The sequence below is a fragment of the Schistocerca cancellata genome, unplaced genomic scaffold, assembly GCF_023864275.1.
Source record: "Schistocerca cancellata isolate TAMUIC-IGC-003103 unplaced genomic scaffold, iqSchCanc2.1 HiC_scaffold_409, whole genome shotgun sequence".
Lineage (NCBI taxonomy): Eukaryota > Metazoa > Arthropoda > Insecta > Orthoptera > Acrididae > Schistocerca > Schistocerca cancellata.
Window position 1 is genome coordinate 1,529 of NW_026046426.1, and position 22,486 is coordinate 24,014.

Below are 22,486 nucleotides of genomic sequence, written 5' to 3' on the forward strand. Positions count from 1 at the left end.
ACGCCGTCTTGTGTGTTTGTCTTTCAGTGGCTATTTGGCATGTCTGCTTGCGCCATAGGATGCTACTGTATGTGCCCCAGGCCCCCATCTAGCGGCCGGAGGTGCAAGCGGTGTTTACATACAGTCTCGCGTGAGGCAATGGTCTCTCATTTCGGAAGACAAGAAGCACTGGTAGCGCACAAAATAGCTGAGTGAGATCATGGCGGCCAAGTAAGAGTAGAAGTAGGTTCTTTGCAGAATGTCCGAGCTTAAGAAATTCTTCGATAAGTAAATCGCGAAATGTGAAGAGTGTGTCGTATTCTCGTAGGGCGTGTTGACGGTCTCGTGGCATAAGTAGCGAGCGGTGATAGCTTGCTAGCAAGATCATACTTCACAGGATCATTTCTGTAGTATGTCTTCAACTCTCTCTAGTTCAAAAGCTGGAGTAGACGTAACCACGATGATGAGTGGTAGCACTGTCCCTGAGCGTGAGGCTTGCGATCGAGATTCATCGCATCTTGGTTGTAATCGATGATCGTTCACCACATTCTGAGGGATGTGGGAAGGGAATAGCGCTTTCCGAGTGGTGGTTTTATTATATAGAATAGAAGCAAGCATAAGTCATACTTTTGGTATCGGGACCCGCGTCGTTGCAGAATGTCGCTACAGGTTGTGGAAGGACTTTGATTACGACATGTCATGAAAGCCTTGTGGGAGTTTCTCGAGTGGCACGGGGACGAGCCATTTGATTTGGCCTGCTCCAAGTGCTAGGCTTGGATGACAACGACGTACTTTTGAGTTACAAGAATGAGTGAGCAACACAAGAAGAGTGCAATTGAATGACCATAAAAGGCTGACACACAACACAGTCTTGATAATCAGCACTAATGCATGATGTACGGAACATTTAGGAGGAGCACGTTTGGCTAGCAAACATGAATTGAGTGATTTGCAAGGCACTGTTATCTGCAAGAAGGAATGCATGAAATTCGCAAATGAATAAGACCTGGTTCAAATACTATCGGCAGAAATTTTATTTCTGTTGTCAACTAGTATTAATTAGTTGTGTGGGAGCAGGGGGATATTTCCCTTGCACCATACATCTACATACAGGTTGCGTCTGATGTGGCCTAGTTTTGCGTTCAAAGAACTATCTAGTTGTCTGTTTTTTCAGTGAACGAGTGTGGTGGGGAGGAGAGAGATTAGTGTTAGATGCAGAGCAGTGCGGGCAGTTGTGTCTCTGACGGTGGGTCGCCGAGAGGAATTGGGCGTGCTGCCATCTGTCGGCAGGTGAGGTAATGAAGCAGCTTGAATGGTGACAGAAATGATGAAAATAGTTATCTAAAGAGTAATATCGACGACATTTGGCAGACACGTATTTCAGCGCTGACAGTTAGTTTGGGGTGTGTGCTTGCATGGCACTGGAAGTGTGTTGACAGTAGAGAAGTAGACAAGACGGAAAGAATTTTCCGCGTTCTCGCGGAGAAGCAATAGAGAAGCAGCCATAAGTATTGAAGTGAGGGCGTTGATCGGCACTCTGGTTTCCCTTCAAAACGAATAAATCTTTCGCCTTTTACTAAAGATTTCCGTGGAGGGGAACATTAAATGAGTCTATAAGGTATTTTTCGTAGTGCTCGGCTATTGCTGAGCCATAATCACAAGTAAAACGTAATGTAATTAACAAGAGGTAGGTTGTGTTGTGAGAATGAAGGGCGTGGAGTAGCGGATCACGTTGGATCAGGTAGATGCTTTTTTAATTTGAAAATGTAATTGGCCGTTTCGTAGTATAATGAAACAAGTACATTTGCCCTGAAATGGCTTGCAGTGTGTTAGGCGATTGTGTAAAGAGAGAGAGAGCGCTATTTATTGTCCTGGAAACTCTTGGTGAACCCTTTCCGCATCTCAGTTCTAGATGATTTGAGGGTGTTTACTTGCACTGCAGTTGCACAACAGCATATAAGCCGATATTTGGAAGTGAATGATGAATTGAGAGGCTTTGTAATAAATACTAGTATGTGATTAGTAGATTGTGTTTTGAAACCCAAAATTATTTTTACCGCAGAAGTTTGTGATTTGTAGGTATGATGTGAGTGAGATTTGGGCTGTAGATGGTGGTTAGTTGGGCAGGATGAGCATTTCAATTGTTTTCAATAGAGTGGATATTAGTGGCACTGGCTTGTTGCCATAATGTGGCATTGGTTCTTTGTTCATAACAGTGTACTCAGTTTTGTAGAAGATTTAGGTGAGAAAGAGACAGTTGTTGAATATGACATAGATAGCTAGAGATGAATTGAGTAGCAATTTCCTGGTAGGTGTAGTTTGGGTATGATGTGTCTCAGTGAGAGATAAATCTTGAAATGGAAGGGTTGTTCCTAGCTACAGTCTTGGAAACTATGTATCTGCTGTTGACTCCAATGTTTTCAAGATTACTTGTGTACAAAATTGGCCAGACTTTGCTGTTTCTTCTTCAGTAAATCAGTGGAAGGTGGTGCAGATAATGGTATAAATGTTCAGTGCCTCCTGTGAGTTGTTGATGCTGCTTGTCTTTTAAGTAAAATTGATAGGGGCTCTTGATTGACCCAGCCATAGACAGAGCTGGTGCATACTTGGCTTGAGAAGACTTTGGCCAGTAAATGATGAAATACCAACACAGTGCTCACAACAAAGCTCCTTTCCCTGCATTCTAGTTTCCCTCGGGTATAGCGTGACATGATATTGGCAGAGGATGTGCAGATAATCACTTTGATCAGGCTGTTTTTTTTTTTTAATGCTCTTTTACCAGAATCCATTCATAGTGATAACTGTGTTCTCTGGTGAAACACGATGAGAACATAGTGTGAAGTGCACAGAACTAGCTATTTGAGTGTGTGTGAAAATGTGAGGTAACCACTGTTACTCCTAAATTTCTGTGGAATTAAGTTTTCTGTGTGTGTCTGAAAATCCAAGTGGTTCAAGTTGGTAGTTTATTTGTTGCAAGCGAAAAAAGCTTTTTAGTAAACTGAGGCACTAGCATTAGTTTCCTGTTCACTGTGACAAGGAAGCTAGTATAAAAAGTAGTTTGTGGTTTTGTTTGCAAAGAAGTGCTCATGGGATGTAAGCACTGCTTGAGATTATTCTGAGATGATTTTTGGGGGGGGGGGGGTGGAATTGCTAAACATCTAGCATTTTAGTAAGGAACTTGTCGGAGTAGTTGTAAAATTGTTATTTTATGAGAAATTTCTTTATTCATAGCACATGGCCATCATAGTTGAAGCATAAAGATTGGCATGGTATGCGTAGGTCTGTAAAATGTCCTGACAGTGATGTTCATAGAGACTTGTTGTATACTTTGATTCTTCATCTGTTTAACAGTAGACATAAGAAATGTATTAGTGGAGCAAGTAGCTGTGAAATTACTGGCGTATGATTGATAGTATGGACGTGGCGCTGAGTGGAAGTGTTTGTTTAGCTGTGGGTGTTTTCATAATTGCCATGTGAGGAAAAGCAATACTCGTGATAGGCGAAAAGAGATACAGAGAGAAACACATTTATTGCGAGTATTGTATATCAGCAGCTCTTGGGCGGGTATCAAGTAAGACGCAAAGTGAAACGAAAGAGGAAGTATGCATGAAAGTGGCGATATATCGACAAGAGTTTGCACTGTTAGGGTGAGGTGAATAAACTAGTGCGGTGCGAAAATTTTCGAAGAGAGAGGCGGCTTTAAAGAAAGCACAAGAGTCCTATGAACGCCGTCTTGTGTGTTTGTCTTTCAGTGGCTATTTGGCATGTCTGCTTGCGCCATAGGATGCTACTGTATGTGCCCCAGGCCCCCATCTAGCGGCCGGAGGTGCAAGCGGTGTTTACATACAGTCTCGCGTGAGGCAATGGTCTCTCATTTCGGAAGACAAGAAGCACTGGTAGCGCACAAAATAGCTGAGTGAGATCATGGCGGCCAAGTAAGAGTAGAAGTAGGTTCTTTGCAGAATGTCCGAGCTTAAGAAATTCTTCGATAAGTAAATCGCGAAATGTGAAGAGTGTGTCGTATTCTCGTAGGGCGTGTTGACGGTCTCGTGGCATAAGTAGCGAGCGGTGATAGCTTGCTAGCAAGATCATACTTCACAGGATCATTTCTGTAGTATGTCTTCAACTCTCTCTAGTTCAAAGCTGGAGTAGACGTAACCACGATGATGAGTGGTAGCACTGTCCCTGAGCGTGAGGCTTGCGATCGAGATTCATCGCATCTTGGTTGTAATCGATGATCGTTCACCACATTCTGAGGGATGTGGGAAGGGAATAGCGCTTTCCGAGTGGTGGTTTTATTATATAGAATAGAAGCAAGCATAAGTCATACTTTTGGTATCGGGACCCGCGTCGTTGCAGAAATGTCGCTACAGGTTGTGGAAGGACTTTGATTACGACATGTCATGAAAGCCTTGTGGGAGTTTCTCGAGTGGCACGGGGACGAGCCATTTGATTTGGCCTGCTCCAAGTGCTAGGCTTGGATGACAACGACGTACTTTTGAGTTACAAGAATGAGTGAGCAACACAAGAAGAGTGCAATTGATGACCATAAAAGGCTGACACACAACACAGTCTTGATAATCAGCACTAATGCATGATGTACGGAACATTTAGGAGGAGCACGTTTGGCTAGCAAACATGAATTGAGTGATTTGCAAGGCACTGTTATCTGCAAGAAGGAATGCATGAAATTCGCAAATGAATAAGACTGGTTCAAATACTATCGGCAGAAATTTTATTTCTGTTGTCAACTAGTATTAATTAGTTGTGTGGGAGCAGGGGGATATTTCCCTTGCACCATACATCTACATACAGGTTGCGTCTGATGTGGCCTAGTTTTGCGTTCAAAGAACTATCTAGTTGTCTGTTTTTTCAGTGAACGAGTGTGGTGGGGAGGAGAGAGATTAGTGTTAGATGCAGAGCAGTGCGGGCAGTTGTGTCTCTGACGGTGGGTCGCCGAGAGGAATTGGGCGTGCTGCCATCTGTCGGCAGGTGAGGTAATGAAGCAGCTTGAATGGTGACAGAAATGATGAAAATAGTTATCTAAAGAGTAATATCGACGACATTTGGCAGACACGTATTTCAGCGCTGACAGTTAGTTTGGGGTGTGTGCTTGCATGGCACTGGAAGTGTGTTGACAGTAGAGAAGTAGACAAGACGGAAAGAATTTTCCGCGTTCTCGCGGAGAAGCAATAGAGAAGCAGCCATAAGTATTGAAGTGAGGGCGTTGATCGGCACTCTGGTTTCCCTTCAAAACGAATAAATCTTTCGCCTTTTACTAAAGATTTCCGTGGAGGGGAACATTAAATGAGTCTATAAGGTATTTTTCGTAGTGCTCGGCTATTGCTGAGCCATAATCACAAGTAAAACGTAATGTAATTAACAAGAGGTAGGTTGTGTTGTGAGAATGAAGGGCGTGGAGTAGCGGATCACGTTGGATCAGGTAGATGCTTTTTTAATTTGAAAATGTAATTGGCCGTTTCGTAGTATAATGAAACAAGTACATTTGCCCTGAAATGGCTTGCAGTGTGTTAGGCGATTGTGTAAAGAGAGAGAGAGCGCTATTTATTGTCCTGGAAACTCTTGGTGAACCCTTTCCGCATCTCAGTTCTAGATGATTTGAGGGTGTTTACTTGCACTGCAGTTGCACAACAGCATATAAGCCGATATTTGGAAGTGAATGATGAATTGAGAGGCTTTGTAATAAATACTAGTATGTGATTAGTAGATTGTGTTTTGAAACCCAAAATTATTTTTACCGCAGAAGTTTGTGATTTGTAGGTATGATGTGAGTGAGATTTGGGCTGTAGATGGTGGTTAGTTGGGCAGGATGAGCATTTCAATTGTTTTCAATAGAGTGGATATTAGTGGCACTGGCTTGTTGCCATAATGTGGCATTGGTTCTTTGTTCATAACAGTGTACTCAGTTTTGTAGAAGATTTAGGTGAGAAAGAGACAGTTGTTGAATATGACATAGATAGCTAGAGATGAATTGAGTAGCAATTTCCTGGTAGGTGTAGTTTGGGTATGATGTGTCTCAGTGAGAGATAAATCTTGAAATGGAAGGGTTGTTCCTAGCTACAGTCTTGGAAACTATGTATCTGCTGTTGACTCCAATGTTTTCAAGATTACTTGTGTACAAAATTGGCCAGACTTTGCTGTTTCTTCTTCAGTAAATCAGTGGAAGGTGGTGCAGATAATGGTATAAATGTTCAGTGCCTCCTGTGAGTTGTTGATGCTGCTTGTCTTTTAAGTAAAATTGATAGGGGCTCTTGATTGACCCAGCCATAGACAGAGCTGGTGCATACTTGGCTTGAGAAGACTTTGGCCAGTAAATGATGAAATACCAACACAGTGCTCACAACAAAGCTCCTTTCCCTGCATTCTAGTTTCCCTCGGGTATAGCGTGACATGATATTGGCAGAGGATGTGCAGATAATCACTTTGATCAGGCTGTTTTTTTTTTTTTTTTAATGCTCTTTTACCAGAATCCATTCATAGTGATAACTGTGTTCTCTGGTGAAACACGATGAGAACATAGTGTGAAGTGCACAGAACTAGCTATTTGAGTGTGTGTGAAAATGTGAGGTAACCACTGTTACTCCTAAATTTCTGTGGAATTAAGTTTTCTGTGTGTGTCTGAAAATCCAAGTGGTTCAAGTTGGTAGTTTATTTGTTGCAAGCGAAAAAAGCTTTTTAGTAAACTGAGGCACTAGCATTAGTTTCCTGTTCACTGTGACAAGGAAGCTAGTATAAAAAGTAGTTTGTGGTTTTGTTTGCAAAGAAGTGCTCATGGGATGTAAGCACTGCTTGAGATTATTCTGAGATGATTTTTGGGGGGGGGGGGGGATTGCTAAACATCTAGCATTTTAGTAAGGAACTTGTCGGAGTAGTTGTAAAATTGTTATTTTATGAGAAATTTCTTTATTCATAGCACATGGCCATCATAGTTGAAGCATAAAGATTGGCATGGTATGCGTAGGTCTGTAAAATGTCCTGACAGTGATGTTCATAGAGACTTGTTGTATACTTTGATTCTTCATCTGTTTAACAGTAGACATAAGAAATGTATTAGTGGAGCAAGTAGCTGTGAAATTACTGGCGTATGATTGATAGTATGGACGTGGCGCTGAGTGGAAGTGTTTGTTTAGCTGTGGGTGTTTTCATAATTGCCATGTGAGGAAAAGCAATACTCGTGATAGGCGAAAAGAGATACAGAGAGAAACACATTTATTGCGAGTATTGTATATCAGCAGCTCTTGGGCGGGTATCAAGTAAGACGCAAAGTGAAACGAAAGAGGAAGTATGCATGAAAGTGGCGATATATCGACAAGAGTTTGCACTGTTAGGGTGAGGTGAATAAACTAGTGCGGTGCGAAAATTTTCGAAGAGAGAGGCGGCTTTAAAGAAAGCACAAGAGTCCTATGAACGCCGTCTTGTGTGTTTGTCTTTCAGTGGCTATTTGGCATGTCTGCTTGCGCCATAGGATGCTACTGTATGTGCCCCAGGCCCCCATCTAGCGGCCGGAGGTGCAAGCGGTGTTTACATACAGTCTCGCGTGAGGCAATGGTCTCTCATTTCGGAAGACAAGAAGCACTGGTAGCGCACAAAATAGCTGAGTGAGATCATGGCGGCCAAGTAAGAGTAGAAGTAGGTTCTTTGCAGAATGTCCGAGCTTAAGAAATTCTTCGATAAGTAAATCGCGAAATGTGAAGAGTGTGTCGTATTCTCGTAGGGCGTGTTGACGGTCTCGTGGCATAAGTAGCGAGCGGTGATAGCTTGCTAGCAAGATCATACTTCACAGGATCATTTCTGTAGTATGTCTTCAACTCTCTCTAGTTCAAAGCTGGAGTAGACGTAACCACGATGATGAGTGGTAGCACTGTCCCTGAGCGTGAGGCTTGCGATCGAGATTCATCGCATCTTGGTTGTAATCGATGATCGTTCACCACATTCTGAGGGATGTGGGAAGGGAATAGCGCTTTCCGAGTGGTGGTTTTATTATATAGAATAGAAGCAAGCATAAGTCATACTTTTGGTATCGGGACCCGCGTCGTTGCAGAAATGTCGCTACAGGTTGTGGAAGGACTTTGATTACGACATGTCATGAAAGCCTTGTGGGAGTTTCTCGAGTGGCACGGGGACGAGCCATTTGATTTGGCCTGCTCCAAGTGCTAGGCTTGGATGACAACGACGTACTTTTGAGTTACAAGAATGAGTGAGCAACACAAGAAGAGTGCAATTGATGACCATAAAAGGCTGACACACAACACAGTCTTGATAATCAGCACTAATGCATGATGTACGGAACATTTAGGAGGAGCACGTTTGGCTAGCAAACATGAATTGAGTGATTTGCAAGGCACTGTTATCTGCAAGAAGGAATGCATGAAATTCGCAAATGAATAAGACTGGTTCAAATACTATCGGCAGAAATTTTATTTCTGTTGTCAACTAGTATTAATTAGTTGTGTGGGAGCAGGGGGATATTTCCCTTGCACCATACATCTACATACAGGTTGCGTCTGATGTGGCCTAGTTTTGCGTTCAAAGAACTATCTAGTTGTCTGTTTTTTCAGTGAACGAGTGTGGTGGGGAGGAGAGAGATTAGTGTTAGATGCAGAGCAGTGCGGGCAGTTGTGTCTCTGACGGTGGGTCGCCGAGAGGAATTGGGCGTGCTGCCATCTGTCGGCAGGTGAGGTAATGAAGCAGCTTGAATGGTGACAGAAATGATGAAAATAGTTATCTAAAGAGTAATATCGACGACATTTGGCAGACACGTATTTCAGCGCTGACAGTTAGTTTGGGGTGTGTGCTTGCATGGCACTGGAAGTGTGTTGACAGTAGAGAAGTAGACAAGACGGAAAGAATTTTCCGCGTTCTCGCGGAGAAGCAATAGAGAAGCAGCCATAAGTATTGAAGTGAGGGCGTTGATCGGCACTCTGGTTTCCCTTCAAAACGAATAAATCTTTCGCCTTTTACTAAAGATTTCCGTGGAGGGGAACATTAAATGAGTCTATAAGGTATTTTTCGTAGTGCTCGGCTATTGCTGAGCCATAATCACAAGTAAAACGTAATGTAATTAACAAGAGGTAGGTTGTGTTGTGAGAATGAAGGGCGTGGAGTAGCGGATCACGTTGGATCAGGTAGATGCTTTTTTAATTTGAAAATGTAATTGGCCGTTTCGTAGTATAATGAAACAAGTACATTTGCCCTGAAATGGCTTGCAGTGTGTTAGGCGATTGTGTAAAGAGAGAGAGAGCGCTATTTATTGTCCTGGAAACTCTTGGTGAACCCTTTCCGCATCTCAGTTCTAGATGATTTGAGGGTGTTTACTTGCACTGCAGTTGCACAACAGCATATAAGCCGATATTTGGAAGTGAATGATGAATTGAGAGGCTTTGTAATAAATACTAGTATGTGATTAGTAGATTGTGTTTTGAAACCCAAAATTATTTTTACCGCAGAAGTTTGTGATTTGTAGGTATGATGTGAGTGAGATTTGGGCTGTAGATGGTGGTTAGTTGGGCAGGATGAGCATTTCAATTGTTTTCAATAGAGTGGATATTAGTGGCACTGGCTTGTTGCCATAATGTGGCATTGGTTCTTTGTTCATAACAGTGTACTCAGTTTTGTAGAAGATTTAGGTGAGAAAGAGACAGTTGTTGAATATGACATAGATAGCTAGAGATGAATTGAGTAGCAATTTCCTGGTAGGTGTAGTTTGGGTATGATGTGTCTCAGTGAGAGATAAATCTTGAAATGGAAGGGTTGTTCCTAGCTACAGTCTTGGAAACTATGTATCTGCTGTTGACTCCAATGTTTTCAAGATTACTTGTGTACAAAATTGGCCAGACTTTGCTGTTTCTTCTTCAGTAAATCAGTGGAAGGTGGTGCAGATAATGGTATAAATGTTCAGTGCCTCCTGTGAGTTGTTGATGCTGCTTGTCTTTTAAGTAAAATTGATAGGGGCTCTTGATTGACCCAGCCATAGACAGAGCTGGTGCATACTTGGCTTGAGAAGACTTTGGCCAGTAAATGATGGAATACCAACACAGTGCTCACAACAAAGCTCCTTTCCCTGCATTCTAGTTTCCCTCGGGTATAGAGTGACATGATATTGGCAGAGGATGTGCAGATAATCACTTTGATCAGGCTGTTTTTTTTTTAATGCTCTTTTACCAGAATCCATTCATAGTGATAACTGTGTTCTCTGGTGAAACACGATGAGAACATAGTGTGAAGTGCACAGAACTAGCTATTTGAGTGTGTGTGAAAATGTGAGGTAACCACTGTTACTCCTAAATTTCTGTGGAATTAAGTTTTCTGTGTGTGTCTGAAAATCCAAGTGGTTCAAGTTGGTAGTTTATTTGTTGCAAGCGAAAAAAGCTTTTTAGTAAACTGAGGCACTAGCATTAGATTCCTGTTCACTGTGACAAGGAAGCTAGTATAAAAAGTAGTTTGTGGTTTTGTTTGCAAAGAAGTGCTCATGGGATGTAAGCACTGCTTGAGATTATTCTGAGATGATGTTTGGGGGGGGGGGGGATTGCTAAACATCTAGCATTTTAGTAAGGAACTTGTCGGAGTAGTTGTAAAATTGTTATTTTATGAGAAATTTCTTTATTCATAGCACATGGCCATCATAGTTGAAGCATAAAGATTGGCATGGTATGCGTAGGTCTGTAAAATGTCCTGACAGTGATGTTCATAGAGACTTGTTGTATACTTTGATTCTTCATCTGTTTAACAGTAGACATAAGAAATGTATTAGTGGAGCAAGTAGCTGTGAAATTACTGGCGTATGATTGATAGTATGGACGTGGCGCTGAGTGGAAGTGTTTGTTTAGCTGTGGGTGTTTTCATAATTGCCATGTGAGGAAAAGCAATACTCGTGATAGGCGAAAAGAGATACAGAGAGAAACACATTTATTGCGAGTATTGTATATCAGCAGCTCTTGGGCGGGTATCAAGTAAGACGCAAAGTGAAACGAAAGAGGAAGTATGCATGAAAGTGGCGATATATCGACAAGAGTTTGCACTGTTAGGGTGAGGTGAATAAACTAGTGCGGTGCGAAAATTTTCGAAGAGAGAGGCGGCTTTAAAGAAAGCACAAGAGTCCTATGAACGCCGTCTTGTGTGTTTGTCTTTCAGTGGCTATTTGGCATGTCTGCTTGCGCCATAGGATGCTACTGTATGTGCCCCAGGCCCCCATCTAGCGGCCGGAGGTGCAAGCGGTGTTTACATACAGTCTCGCGTGAGGCAATGGTCTCTCATTTCGGAAGACAAGAAGCACTGGTAGCGCACAAAATAGCTGAGTGAGATCATGGCGGCCAAGTAAGAGTAGAAGTAGGTTCTTTGCAGAATGTCCGAGCTTAAGAAATTCTTCGATAAGTAAATCGCGAAATGTGAAGAGTGTGTCGTATTCTCGTAGGGCGTGTTGACGGTCTCGTGGCATAAGTAGCGAGCGGTGATAGCTTGCTAGCAAGATCATACTTCACAGGATCATTTCTGTAGTATGTCTTCAACTCTCTCTAGTTCAAAGCTGGAGTAGACGTAACCACGATGATGAGTGGTAGCACTGTCCCTGAGCGTGAGGCTTGCGATCGAGATTCATCGCATCTTGGTTGTAATCGATGATCGTTCACCACATTCTGAGGGATGTGGGAAGGGAATAGCGCTTTCCGAGTGGTGGTTTTATTATATAGAATAGAAGCAAGCATAAGTCATACTTTTGGTATCGGGACCCGCGTCGTTGCAGAAATGTCGCTACAGGTTGTGGAAGGACTTTGATTACGACATGTCATGAAAGCCTTGTGGGAGTTTCTCGAGTGGCACGGGGACGAGCCATTTGATTTGGCCTGCTCCAAGTGCTAGGCTTGGATGACAACGACGTACTTTTGAGTTACAAGAATGAGTGAGCAACACAAGAAGAGTGCAATTGATGACCATAAAAGGCTGACACACAACACAGTCTTGATAATCAGCACTAATGCATGATGTACGGAACATTTAGGAGGAGCACGTTTGGCTAGCAAACATGAATTGAGTGATTTGCAAGGCACTGTTATCTGCAAGAAGGAATGCATGAAATTCGCAAATGAATAAGACTGGTTCAAATACTATCGGCAGAAATTTTATTTCTGTTGTCAACTAGTATTAATTAGTTGTGTGGGAGCAGGGGGATATTTCCCTTGCACCATACATCTACATACAGGTTGCGTCTGATGTGGCCTAGTTTTGCGTTCAAAGAACTATCTAGTTGTCTGTTTTTTCAGTGAACGAGTGTGGTGGGGAGGAGAGAGATTAGTGTTAGATGCAGAGCAGTGCGGGCAGTTGTGTCTCTGACGGTGGGTCGCCGAGAGGAATTGGGCGTGCTGCCATCTGTCGGCAGGTGAGGTAATGAAGCAGCTTGAATGGTGACAGAAATGATGAAAATAGTTATCTAAAGAGTAATATCGACGACATTTGGCAGACACGTATTTCAGCGCTGACAGTTAGTTTGGGGTGTGTGCTTGCATGGCACTGGAAGTGTGTTGACAGTAGAGAAGTAGACAAGACGGAAAGAATTTTCCGCGTTCTCGCGGAGAAGCAATAGAGAAGCAGCCATAAGTATTGAAGTGAGGGCGTTGATCGGCACTCTGGTTTCCCTTCAAAACGAATAAATCTTTCGCCTTTTACTAAAGATTTCCGTGGAGGGGAACATTAAATGAGTCTATAAGGTATTTTTCGTAGTGCTCGGCTATTGCTGAGCCATAATCACAAGTAAAACGTAATGTAATTAACAAGAGGTAGGTTGTGTTGTGAGAATGAAGGGCGTGGAGTAGCGGATCACGTTGGATCAGGTAGATGCTTTTTTAATTTGAAAATGTAATTGGCCGTTTCGTAGTATAATGAAACAAGTACATTTGCCCTGAAATGGCTTGCAGTGTGTTAGGCGATTGTGTAAAGAGAGAGAGAGCGCTATTTATTGTCCTGGAAACTCTTGGTGAACCCTTTCCGCATCTCAGTTCTAGATGATTTGAGGGTGTTTACTTGCACTGCAGTTGCACAACAGCATATAAGCCGATATTTGGAAGTGAATGATGAATTGAGAGGCTTTGTAATAAATACTAGTATGTGATTAGTAGATTGTGTTTTGAAACCCAAAATTATTTTTACCGCAGAAGTTTGTGATTTGTAGGTATGATGTGAGTGAGATTTGGGCTGTAGATGGTGGTTAGTTGGGCAGGATGAGCATTTCAATTGTTTTCAATAGAGTGGATATTAGTGGCACTGGCTTGTTGCCATAATGTGGCATTGGTTCTTTGTTCATAACAGTGTACTCAGTTTTGTAGAAGATTTAGGTGAGAAAGAGACAGTTGTTGAATATGACATAGATAGCTAGAGATGAATTGAGTAGCAATTTCCTGGTAGGTGTAGTTTGGGTATGATGTGTCTCAGTGAGAGATAAATCTTGAAATGGAAGGGTTGTTCCTAGCTACAGTCTTGGAAACTATGTATCTGCTGTTGACTCCAATGTTTTCAAGATTACTTGTGTACAAAATTGGCCAGACTTTGCTGTTTCTTCTTCAGTAAATCAGTGGAAGGTGGTGCAGATAATGGTATAAATGTTCAGTGCCTCCTGTGAGTTGTTGATGCTGCTTGTCTTTTAAGTAAAATTGATAGGGGCTCTTGATTGACCCAGCCATAGACAGAGCTGGTGCATACTTGGCTTGAGAAGACTTTGGCCAGTAAATGATGAAATACCAACACAGTGCTCACAACAAAGCTCCTTTCCCTGCATTCTAGTTTCCCTCGGGTATAGCGTGACATGATATTGGCAGAGGATGTGCAGATAATCACTTTGATCAGGCTGTTTTTTTTTTTTTTAATGCTCTTTTACCAGAATCCATTCATAGTGATAACTGTGTTCTCTGGTGAAACACGATGAGAACATAGTGTGAAGTGCACAGAACTAGCTATTTGAGTGTGTGTGAAAATGTGAGGTAACCACTGTTACTCCTAAATTTCTGTGGAATTAAGTTTTCTGTGTGTGTCTGAAAATCCAAGTGGTTCAAGTTGGTAGTTTATTTGTTGCAAGCGAAAAAAGCTTTTTAGTAAACTGAGGCACTAGCATTAGTTTCCTGTTCACTGTGACAAGGAAGCTAGTATAAAAAGTAGTTTGTGGTTTTGTTTGCAAAGAAGTGCTCATGGGATGTAAGCACTGCTTGAGATTATTCTGAGATGATTTTTGGGGGGGGGGGGGGATTGCTAAACATCTAGCATTTTAGTAAGGAACTTGTCGGAGTAGTTGTAAAATTGTTATTTTATGAGAAATTTCTTTATTCATAGCACATGGCCATCATAGTTGAAGCATAAAGATTGGCATGGTATGCGTAGGTCTGTAAAATGTCCTGACAGTGATGTTCATAGAGACTTGTTGTATACTTTGATTCTTCATCTGTTTAACAGTAGACATAAGAAATGTATTAGTGGAGCAAGTAGCTGTGAAATTACTGGCGTATGATTGATAGTATGGACGTGGCGCTGAGTGGAAGTGTTTGTTTAGCTGTGGGTGTTTTCATAATTGCCATGTGAGGAAAAGCAATACTCGTGATAGGCGAAAAGAGATACAGAGAGAAACACATTTATTGCGAGTATTGTATATCAGCAGCTCTTGGGCGGGTATCAAGTAAGACGCAAAGTGAAACGAAAGAGGAAGTATGCATGAAAGTGGCGATATATCGACAAGAGTTTGCACTGTTAGGGTGAGGTGAATAAACTAGTGCGGTGCGAAAATTTTCGAAGAGAGAGGCGGCTTTAAAGAAAGCACAAGAGTCCTATGAACGCCGTCTTGTGTGTTTGTCTTTCAGTGGCTATTTGGCATGTCTGCTTGCGCCATAGGATGCTACTGTATGTGCCCCAGGCCCCCATCTAGCGGCCGGAGGTGCAAGCGGTGTTTACATACAGTCTCGCGTGAGGCAATGGTCTCTCATTTCGGAAGACAAGAAGCACTGGTAGCGCACAAAATAGCTGAGTGAGATCATGGCGGCCAAGTAAGAGTAGAAGTAGGTTCTTTGCAGAATGTCCGAGCTTAAGAAATTCTTCGATAAGTAAATCGCGAAATGTGAAGAGTGTGTCGTATTCTCGTAGGGCGTGTTGACGGTCTCGTGGCATAAGTAGCGAGCGGTGATAGCTTGCTAGCAAGATCATACTTCACAGGATCATTTCTGTAGTATGTCTTCAACTCTCTCTAGTTCAAAGCTGGAGTAGACGTAACCACGATGATGAGTGGTAGCACTGTCCCTGAGCGTGAGGCTTGCGATCGAGATTCATCGCATCTTGGTTGTAATCGATGATCGTTCACCACATTCTGAGGGATGTGGGAAGGGAATAGCGCTTTCCGAGTGGTGGTTTTATTATATAGAATAGAAGCAAGCATAAGTCATACTTTTGGTATCGGGACCCGCGTCGTTGCAGAAATGTCGCTACAGGTTGTGGAAGGACTTTGATTACGACATGTCATGAAAGCCTTGTGGGAGTTTCTCGAGTGGCACGGGGACGAGCCATTTGATTTGGCCTGCTCCAAGTGCTAGGCTTGGATGACAACGACGTACTTTTGAGTTACAAGAATGAGTGAGCAACACAAGAAGAGTGCAATTGATGACCATAAAAGGCTGACACACAACACAGTCTTGATAATCAGCACTAATGCATGATGTACGGAACATTTAGGAGGAGCACGTTTGGCTAGCAAACATGAATTGAGTGATTTGCAAGGCACTGTTATCTGCAAGAAGGAATGCATGAAATTCGCAAATGAATAAGACTGGTTCAAATACTATCGGCAGAAATTTTATTTCTGTTGTCAACTAGTATTAATTAGTTGTGTGGGAGCAGGGGGATATTTCCCTTGCACCATACATCTACATACAGGTTGCGTCTGATGTGGCCTAGTTTTGCGTTCAAAGAACTATCTAGTTGTCTGTTTTTTCAGTGAACGAGTGTGGTGGGGAGGAGAGAGATTAGTGTTAGATGCAGAGCAGTGCGGGCAGTTGTGTCTCTGACGGTGGGTCGCCGAGAGGAATTGGGCGTGCTGCCATCTGTCGGCAGGTGAGGTAATGAAGCAGCTTGAATGGTGACAGAAATGATGAAAATAGTTATCTAAAGAGTAATATCGACGACATTTGGCAGACACGTATTTCAGCGCTGACAGTTAGTTTGGGGTGTGTGCTTGCATGGCACTGGAAGTGTGTTGACAGTAGAGAAGTAGACAAGACGGAAAGAATTTTCCGCGTTCTCGCGGAGAAGCAATAGAGAAGCAGCCATAAGTATTGAAGTGAGGGCGTTGATCGGCACTCTGGTTTCCCTTCAAAACGAATAAATCTTTCGCCTTTTACTAAAGATTTCCGTGGAGGGGAACATTAAATGAGTCTATAAGGTATTTTTCGTAGTGCTCGGCTATTGCTGAGCCATAATCACAAGTAAAACGTAATGTAATTAACAAGAGGTAGGTTGTGTTGTGAGAATGAAGGGCGTGGAGTAGCGGATCACGTTGGATCAGGTAGATGCTTTTTTAATTTGAAAATGTAATTGGCCGTTTCGTAGTATAATGAAACAAGTACATTTGCCCTGAAATGGCTTGCAGTGTGTTAGGCGATTGTGTAAAGAGAGAGAGAGCGCTATTTATTGTCCTGGAAACTCTTGGTGAACCCTTTCCGCATCTCAGTTCTAGATGATTTGAGGGTGTTTACTTGCACTGCAGTTGCACAACAGCATATAAGCCGATATTTGGAAGTGAATGATGAATTGAGAGGCTTTGTAATAAATACTAGTATGTGATTAGTAGATTGTGTTTTGAAACCCAAAATTATTTTTACCGCAGAAGTTTGTGATTTGTAGGTATGATGTGAGTGAGATTTGGGCTGTAGATGGTGGTTAGTTGGGCAGGATGAGCATTTCAATTGTTTTCAATAGAGTGGATATTAGTGGCACTGGCTTGTTGCCATAATGTGGCATTGGTTCTTTGTTCATAACAGTGTACTCAGTTTTGTAGAAGATTTAGGTGAGAAAGAGACAGTTGTTGAATATGACATAGATAGCTAGAGATGAATTGAGTAGCAATTTCCTGGTAGGTGTAGTTTGGGTATGATGTGTCTCAGTGAGAGATAAATCTTGAAATGGAAGGGTTGTTCCTAGCTACAGTCTTGGAAACTATGTATCTGCTGTTGACTCCAATGTTTTCAAGATTACTTGTGTACAAAATTGGCCAGACTTTGCTGTTTCTTCTTCAGTAAATCAGTGGAAGGTGGTGCAGATAATGGTATAAATGTTCAGTGCCTCCTGTGAGTTGTTGATGCTGCTTGTCTTTTAAGTAAAATTGATAGGGGCTCTTGATTGACCCAGCCATAGACAGAGCTGGTGCATACTTGGCTTGAGAAGACTTTGGCCAGTAAATGATGGAATACCAACACAGTGCTCACAACAAAGCTCCTTTCCCTGCATTCTAGTTTCCCTCGGGTATAGAGTGACATGATATTGGCAGAGGATGTGCAGATAATCACTTTGATCAGGCTGTTTTTTTTTTTTAATGCTCTTTTACCAGAATCCATTCATAGTGATAACTGTGTTCTCTGGTGAAACACGATGAGAACATAGTGTGAAGTGCACAGAACTAGCTATTTGAGTGTGTGTGAAAATGTGAGGTAACCACTGTTACTCCTAAATTTCTGTGGAATTAAGTTTTCTGTGTGTGTCTGAAAATCCAAGTGGTTCAAGTTGGTAGTTTATTTGTTGCAAGCGAAAAAAGCTTTTTAGTAAACTGAGGCACTAGCATTAGTTTCCTGTTCACTGTGACAAGGAAGCTAGTATAAAAAGTAGTTTGTGGTTTTGTTTGCAAAGAAGTGCTCATGGGATGTAAGCACTGCTTGAGATTATTCTGAGATGATTTTTGGGGGGGGGGGGGGGATTGCTAAACATCTAGCATTTTAGTAAGGAACTTGTCGGAGTAGTTGTAAAATTGTTATTTTATGAGAAATTTCTTTATTCATAGCACATGGCCATCATAGTTGAAGCATAAAGATTGGCATGGTATGCGTAGGTCTGTAAAATGTCCTGACAGTGATGTTCATAGAGACTTGTTGTATACTTTGATTCTTCATCTGTTTAACAGTAGACATAAGAAATGTATTAGTGGAGCAAGTAGCTGTGAAATTACTGGCGTATGATTGATAGTATGGACGTGGCGCTGAGTGGAAGTGTTTGTTTAGCTGTGGGTGTTTTCATAATTGCCATGTGAGGAAAAGCAATACTCGTGATAGGCGAAAAGAGATACAGAGAGAAACACATTTATTGCGAGTATTGTATATCAGCAGCTCTTGGGCGGGTATCAAGTAAGACGCAAAGTGAAACGAAAGAGGAAGTATGCATGAAAGTGGCGATATATCGACAAGAGTTTGCACTGTTAGGGTGAGGTGAATAAACTAGTGCGGTGCGAAAATTTTCGAAGAGAGAGGCGGCTTTAAAGAAAGCACAAGAGTCCTATGAACGCCGTCTTGTGTGTTTGTCTTTCAGTGGCTATTTGGCATGTCTGCTTGCGCCATAGGATGCTACTGTATGTGCCCCAGGCCCCCATCTAGCGGCCGGAGGTGCAAGCGGTGTTTACATACAGTCTCGCGTGAGGCAATGGTCTCTCATTTCGGAAGACAAGAAGCACTGGTAGCGCACAAAATAGCTGAGTGAGATCATGGCGGCCAAGTAAGAGTAGAAGTAGGTTCTTTGCAGAATGTCCGAGCTTAAGAAATTCTTCGATAAGTAAATCGCGAAATGTGAAGAGTGTGTCGTATTCTCGTAGGGCGTGTTGACGGTCTCGTGGCATAAGTAGCGAGCGGTGATAGCTTGCTAGGAAGATCATACTTCACAGGATCATTTCTGTAGTATGTCTTCAACTCTCTCTAGTTCAAAGCTGGAGTAGACGTAACCACGATGATGAGTGGTAGCACTGTCCCTGAGCGTGAGGCTTGCGATCGAGATTCATCGCATCTTGGTTGTAATCGATGATCGTTCACCACATTCTGAGGGATGTGGGAAGGGAATAGCGCTTTCCGAGTGGTGGTTTTATTATATAGAATAGAAGCAAGCATAAGTCATACTTTTGGTATCGGGACCCGCGTCGTTGCAGAAATGTCGCTACAGGTTGTGGAAGGACTTTGATTACGACATGTCATGAAAGCCTTGTGGGAGTTTCTCGAGTGGCACGGGGACGAGCCATTTGATTTGGCCTGCTCCAAGTGCTAGGCTTGGATGACAACGACGTACTTTTGAGTTACAAGAATGAGTGAGCAACACAAGAAGAGTGCAATTGATGACCATAAAAGGCTGACACACAACACAGTCTTGATAATCAGCACTAATGCATGATGTACGGAACATTTAGGAGGAGCACGTTTGGCTAGCAAACATGAATTGAGTGATTTGCAAGGCACTGTTATCTGCAAGAAGGAATGCATGAAATTCGCAAATGAATAAGACTGGTTCAAATACTATCGGCAGAAATTTTATTTCTGTTGTCAACTAGTATTAATTAGTTGTGTGGGAGCAGGGGGATATTTCCCTTGCACCATACATCTACATACAGGTTGCGTCTGATGTGGCCTAGTTTTGCGTTCAAAGAACTATCTAGTTGTCTGTTTTTTCAGTGAACGAGTGTGGTGGGGAGGAGAGAGATTAGTGTTAGATGCAGAGCAGTGCGGGCAGTTGTGTCTCTGACGGTGGGTCGCCGAGAGGAATTGGGCGTGCTGCCATCTGTCGGCAGGTGAGGTAATGAAGCAGCTTGAATGGTGACAGAAATGATGAAAATAGTTATCTAAAGAGTAATATCGACGACATTTGGCAGACACGTATTTCAGCGCTGACAGTTAGTTTGGGGTGTGTGCTTGCATGGCACTGGAAGTGTGTTGACAGTAGAGAAGTAGACAAGACGGAAAGAATTTTCCGCGTTCTCGCGGAGAAGCAATAGAGAAGCAGCCATAAGTATTGAAGTGAGGGCGTTGATCGGCACTCTGGTTTCCCTTCAAAACGAATAAATCTTTCGCCTTTTACTAAAGATTTCCGTGGAGGGGAACATTAAATGAGTCTATAAGGTATTTTTCGTAGTGCTCGGCTATTGCTGAGCCATAATCACAAGTAAAACGTAATGTAATTAACAAGAGGTAGGTTGTGTTGTGAGAATGAAGGGCGTGGAGTAGCGGATCACGTTGGATCAGGTAGATGCTTTTTTAATTTGAAAATGTAATTGGCCGTTTCGTAGTATAATGAAACAAGTACATTTGCCCTGAAATGGCTTGCAGTGTGTTAGGCGATTGTGTAAAGAGAGAGAGAGCGCTATTTATTGTCCTGGAAACTCTTGGTGAACCCTTTCCGCATCTCAGTTCTAGATGATTTGAGGGTGTTTACTTGCACTGCAGTTGCACAACAGCATATAAGCCGATATTTGGAAGTGAATGATGAATTGAGAGGCTTTGTAATAAATACTAGTATGTGATTAGTAGATTGTGTTTTGAAACCCAAAATTATTTTTACCGCAGAAGTTTGTGATTTGTAGGTATGATGTGAGTGAGATTTGGGCTGTAGATGGTGGTTAGTTGGGCAGGATGAGCATTTCAATTGTTTTCAATAGAGTGGATATTAGTGGCACTGGCTTGTTGCCATAATGTGGCATTGGTTCTTTGTTCATAACAGTGTACTCAGTTTTGTAGAAGATTTAGGTGAGAAAGAGACAGTTGTTGAATATGACATAGATAGCTAGAGATGAATTGAGTAGCAATTTCCTGGTAGGTGTAGTTTGGGTATGATGTGTCTCAGTGAGAGATAAATCTTGAAATGGAAGGGTTGTTCCTAGCTACAGTCTTGGAAACTATGTATCTGCTGTTGACTCCAATGTTTTCAAGATTACTTGTGTACAAAATTGGCCAGACTTTGCTGTTTCTTCTTCAGTAAATCAGTGGAAGGTGGTGCAGATAATGGTATAAATGTTCAGTGCCTCCTGTGAGTTGTTGATGCTGCTTGTCTTTTAAGTAAAATTGATAGGGGCTCTTGATTGACCCAGCCATAGACAGAGCTGGTGCATACTTGGCTTGAGAAGACTTTGGCCAGTAAATGATGGAATACCAACACAGTGCTCACAACAAAGCTCCTTTCCCTGCATTCTAGTTTCCCTCGGGTATAGAGTGACATGATATTGGCAGAGGATGTGCAGATAATCACTTTGATCAGGCTGTTTTTTTTTTTAATGCTCTTTTACCAGAATCCATTCATAGTGATAACTGTGTTCTCTGGTGAAACACGATGAGAACATAGTGTGAAGTGCACAGAACTAGCTATTTGAGTGTGTGTGAAAATGTGAGGTAACCACTGTTACTCCTAAATTTCTGTGGAATTAAGTTTTCTGTGTGTGTCTGAAAATCCAAGTGGTTCAAGTTGGTAGTTTATTTGTTGCAAGCGAAAAAAGCTTTTTAGTAAACTGAGGCACTAGCATTAGTTTCCTGTTCACTGTGACAAGGAAGCTAGTATAAAAAGTAGTTTGTGGTTTTGTTTGCAAAGAAGTGCTCATGGGATGTAAGCACTGCTTGAGATTATTCTGAGATGATTTTTGGGGGGGGGGGGGGGATTGCTAAACATCTAGCATTTTAGTAAGGAACTTGTCGGAGTAGTTGTAAAATTGTTATTTTATGAGAAATTTCTTTATTCATAGCACATGGCCATCATAGTTGAAGCATAAAGATTGGCATGGTATGCGTAGGTCTGTAAAATGTCCTGACAGTGATGTTCATAGAGACTTGTTGTATACTTTGATTCTTCATCTGTTTAACAGTAGACATAAGAAATGTATTAGTGGAGCAAGTAGCTGTGAAATTACTGGCGTATGATTGATAGTATGGACGTGGCGCTGAGTGGAAGTGTTTGTTTAGCTGTGGGTGTTTTCATAATTGCCATGTGAGGAAAAGCAATACTCGTGATAGGCGAAAAGAGATACAGAGAGAAACACATTTATTGCGAGTATTGTATATCAGCAGCTCTTGGGCGGGTATCAAGTAAGACGCAAAGTGAAACGAAAGAGGAAGTATGCATGAAAGTGGCGATATATCGACAAGAGTTTGCACTGTTAGGGTGAGGTGAATAAACTAGTGCGGTGCGAAAATTTTCGAAGAGAGAGGCGGCTTTAAAGAAAGCACAAGAGTCCTATGAACGCCGTCTTGTGTGTTTGTCTTTCAGTGGCTATTTGGCATGTCTGCTTGCGCCATAGGATGCTACTGTATGTGCCCCAGGCCCCCATCTAGCGGCCGGAGGTGCAAGCGGTGTTTACATACAGTCTCGCGTGAGGCAATGGTCTCTCATTTCGGAAGACAAGAAGCACTGGTAGCGCACAAAATAGCTGAGTGAGATCATGGCGGCCAAGTAAGAGTAGAAGTAGGTTCTTTGCAGAATGTCCGAGCTTAAGAAATTCTTCGATAAGTAAATCGCGAAATGT

The 22,486-nt window shown here is 42.2% G+C and overlaps 12 non-coding genes across 12 annotated transcripts; all 12 read left to right on the forward strand.

Annotated features, from left to right (window-relative positions):
- Positions 1–359: 359 nt before the first annotated feature.
- On the forward strand, positions 360–567 carry LOC126120578 (small nucleolar RNA U3). The gene has a single exon (XR_007526063.1). It is a non-coding gene; the product is annotated as a small nucleolar RNA U3 (small nucleolar RNA).
- Positions 568–1,511: 944 nt separating this feature from the next.
- On the forward strand, positions 1,512–1,630 carry LOC126120589 (U5 spliceosomal RNA). Its single transcript, XR_007526073.1, has one exon. It is a non-coding gene; the product is annotated as a U5 spliceosomal RNA (small nuclear RNA).
- A 2,433-nt stretch (positions 1,631–4,063) lies between these two features.
- Positions 4,064–4,270, forward strand: LOC126120590 (small nucleolar RNA U3). Its single transcript, XR_007526074.1, has one exon. It is a non-coding gene; the product is annotated as a small nucleolar RNA U3 (small nucleolar RNA).
- Positions 4,271–5,213: 943 nt separating this feature from the next.
- On the forward strand, positions 5,214–5,332 carry LOC126120591 (U5 spliceosomal RNA). The gene has a single exon (XR_007526075.1). It is a non-coding gene; the product is annotated as a U5 spliceosomal RNA (small nuclear RNA).
- A 2,434-nt stretch (positions 5,333–7,766) lies between these two features.
- On the forward strand, positions 7,767–7,973 carry LOC126120602 (small nucleolar RNA U3). Its single transcript, XR_007526085.1, has one exon. It is a non-coding gene; the product is annotated as a small nucleolar RNA U3 (small nucleolar RNA).
- Positions 7,974–8,916: 943 nt separating this feature from the next.
- Positions 8,917–9,035, forward strand: LOC126120592 (U5 spliceosomal RNA). Its single transcript, XR_007526076.1, has one exon. It is a non-coding gene; the product is annotated as a U5 spliceosomal RNA (small nuclear RNA).
- Positions 9,036–11,462: 2,427 nt separating this feature from the next.
- LOC126120605 (small nucleolar RNA U3) lies at positions 11,463–11,669 on the forward strand. The gene has a single exon (XR_007526088.1). It is a non-coding gene; the product is annotated as a small nucleolar RNA U3 (small nucleolar RNA).
- A 943-nt stretch (positions 11,670–12,612) lies between these two features.
- Positions 12,613–12,731, forward strand: LOC126120593 (U5 spliceosomal RNA). The gene has a single exon (XR_007526077.1). It is a non-coding gene; the product is annotated as a U5 spliceosomal RNA (small nuclear RNA).
- A 2,432-nt stretch (positions 12,732–15,163) lies between these two features.
- Positions 15,164–15,370, forward strand: LOC126120606 (small nucleolar RNA U3). Its single transcript, XR_007526089.1, has one exon. It is a non-coding gene; the product is annotated as a small nucleolar RNA U3 (small nucleolar RNA).
- Positions 15,371–16,313: 943 nt separating this feature from the next.
- On the forward strand, positions 16,314–16,432 carry LOC126120594 (U5 spliceosomal RNA). Its single transcript, XR_007526078.1, has one exon. It is a non-coding gene; the product is annotated as a U5 spliceosomal RNA (small nuclear RNA).
- A 2,431-nt stretch (positions 16,433–18,863) lies between these two features.
- Positions 18,864–19,070, forward strand: LOC126120579 (small nucleolar RNA U3). The gene has a single exon (XR_007526064.1). It is a non-coding gene; the product is annotated as a small nucleolar RNA U3 (small nucleolar RNA).
- Positions 19,071–20,013: 943 nt separating this feature from the next.
- LOC126120595 (U5 spliceosomal RNA) lies at positions 20,014–20,132 on the forward strand. Its single transcript, XR_007526079.1, has one exon. It is a non-coding gene; the product is annotated as a U5 spliceosomal RNA (small nuclear RNA).
- Positions 20,133–22,486: the final 2,354 nt, after the last annotated feature.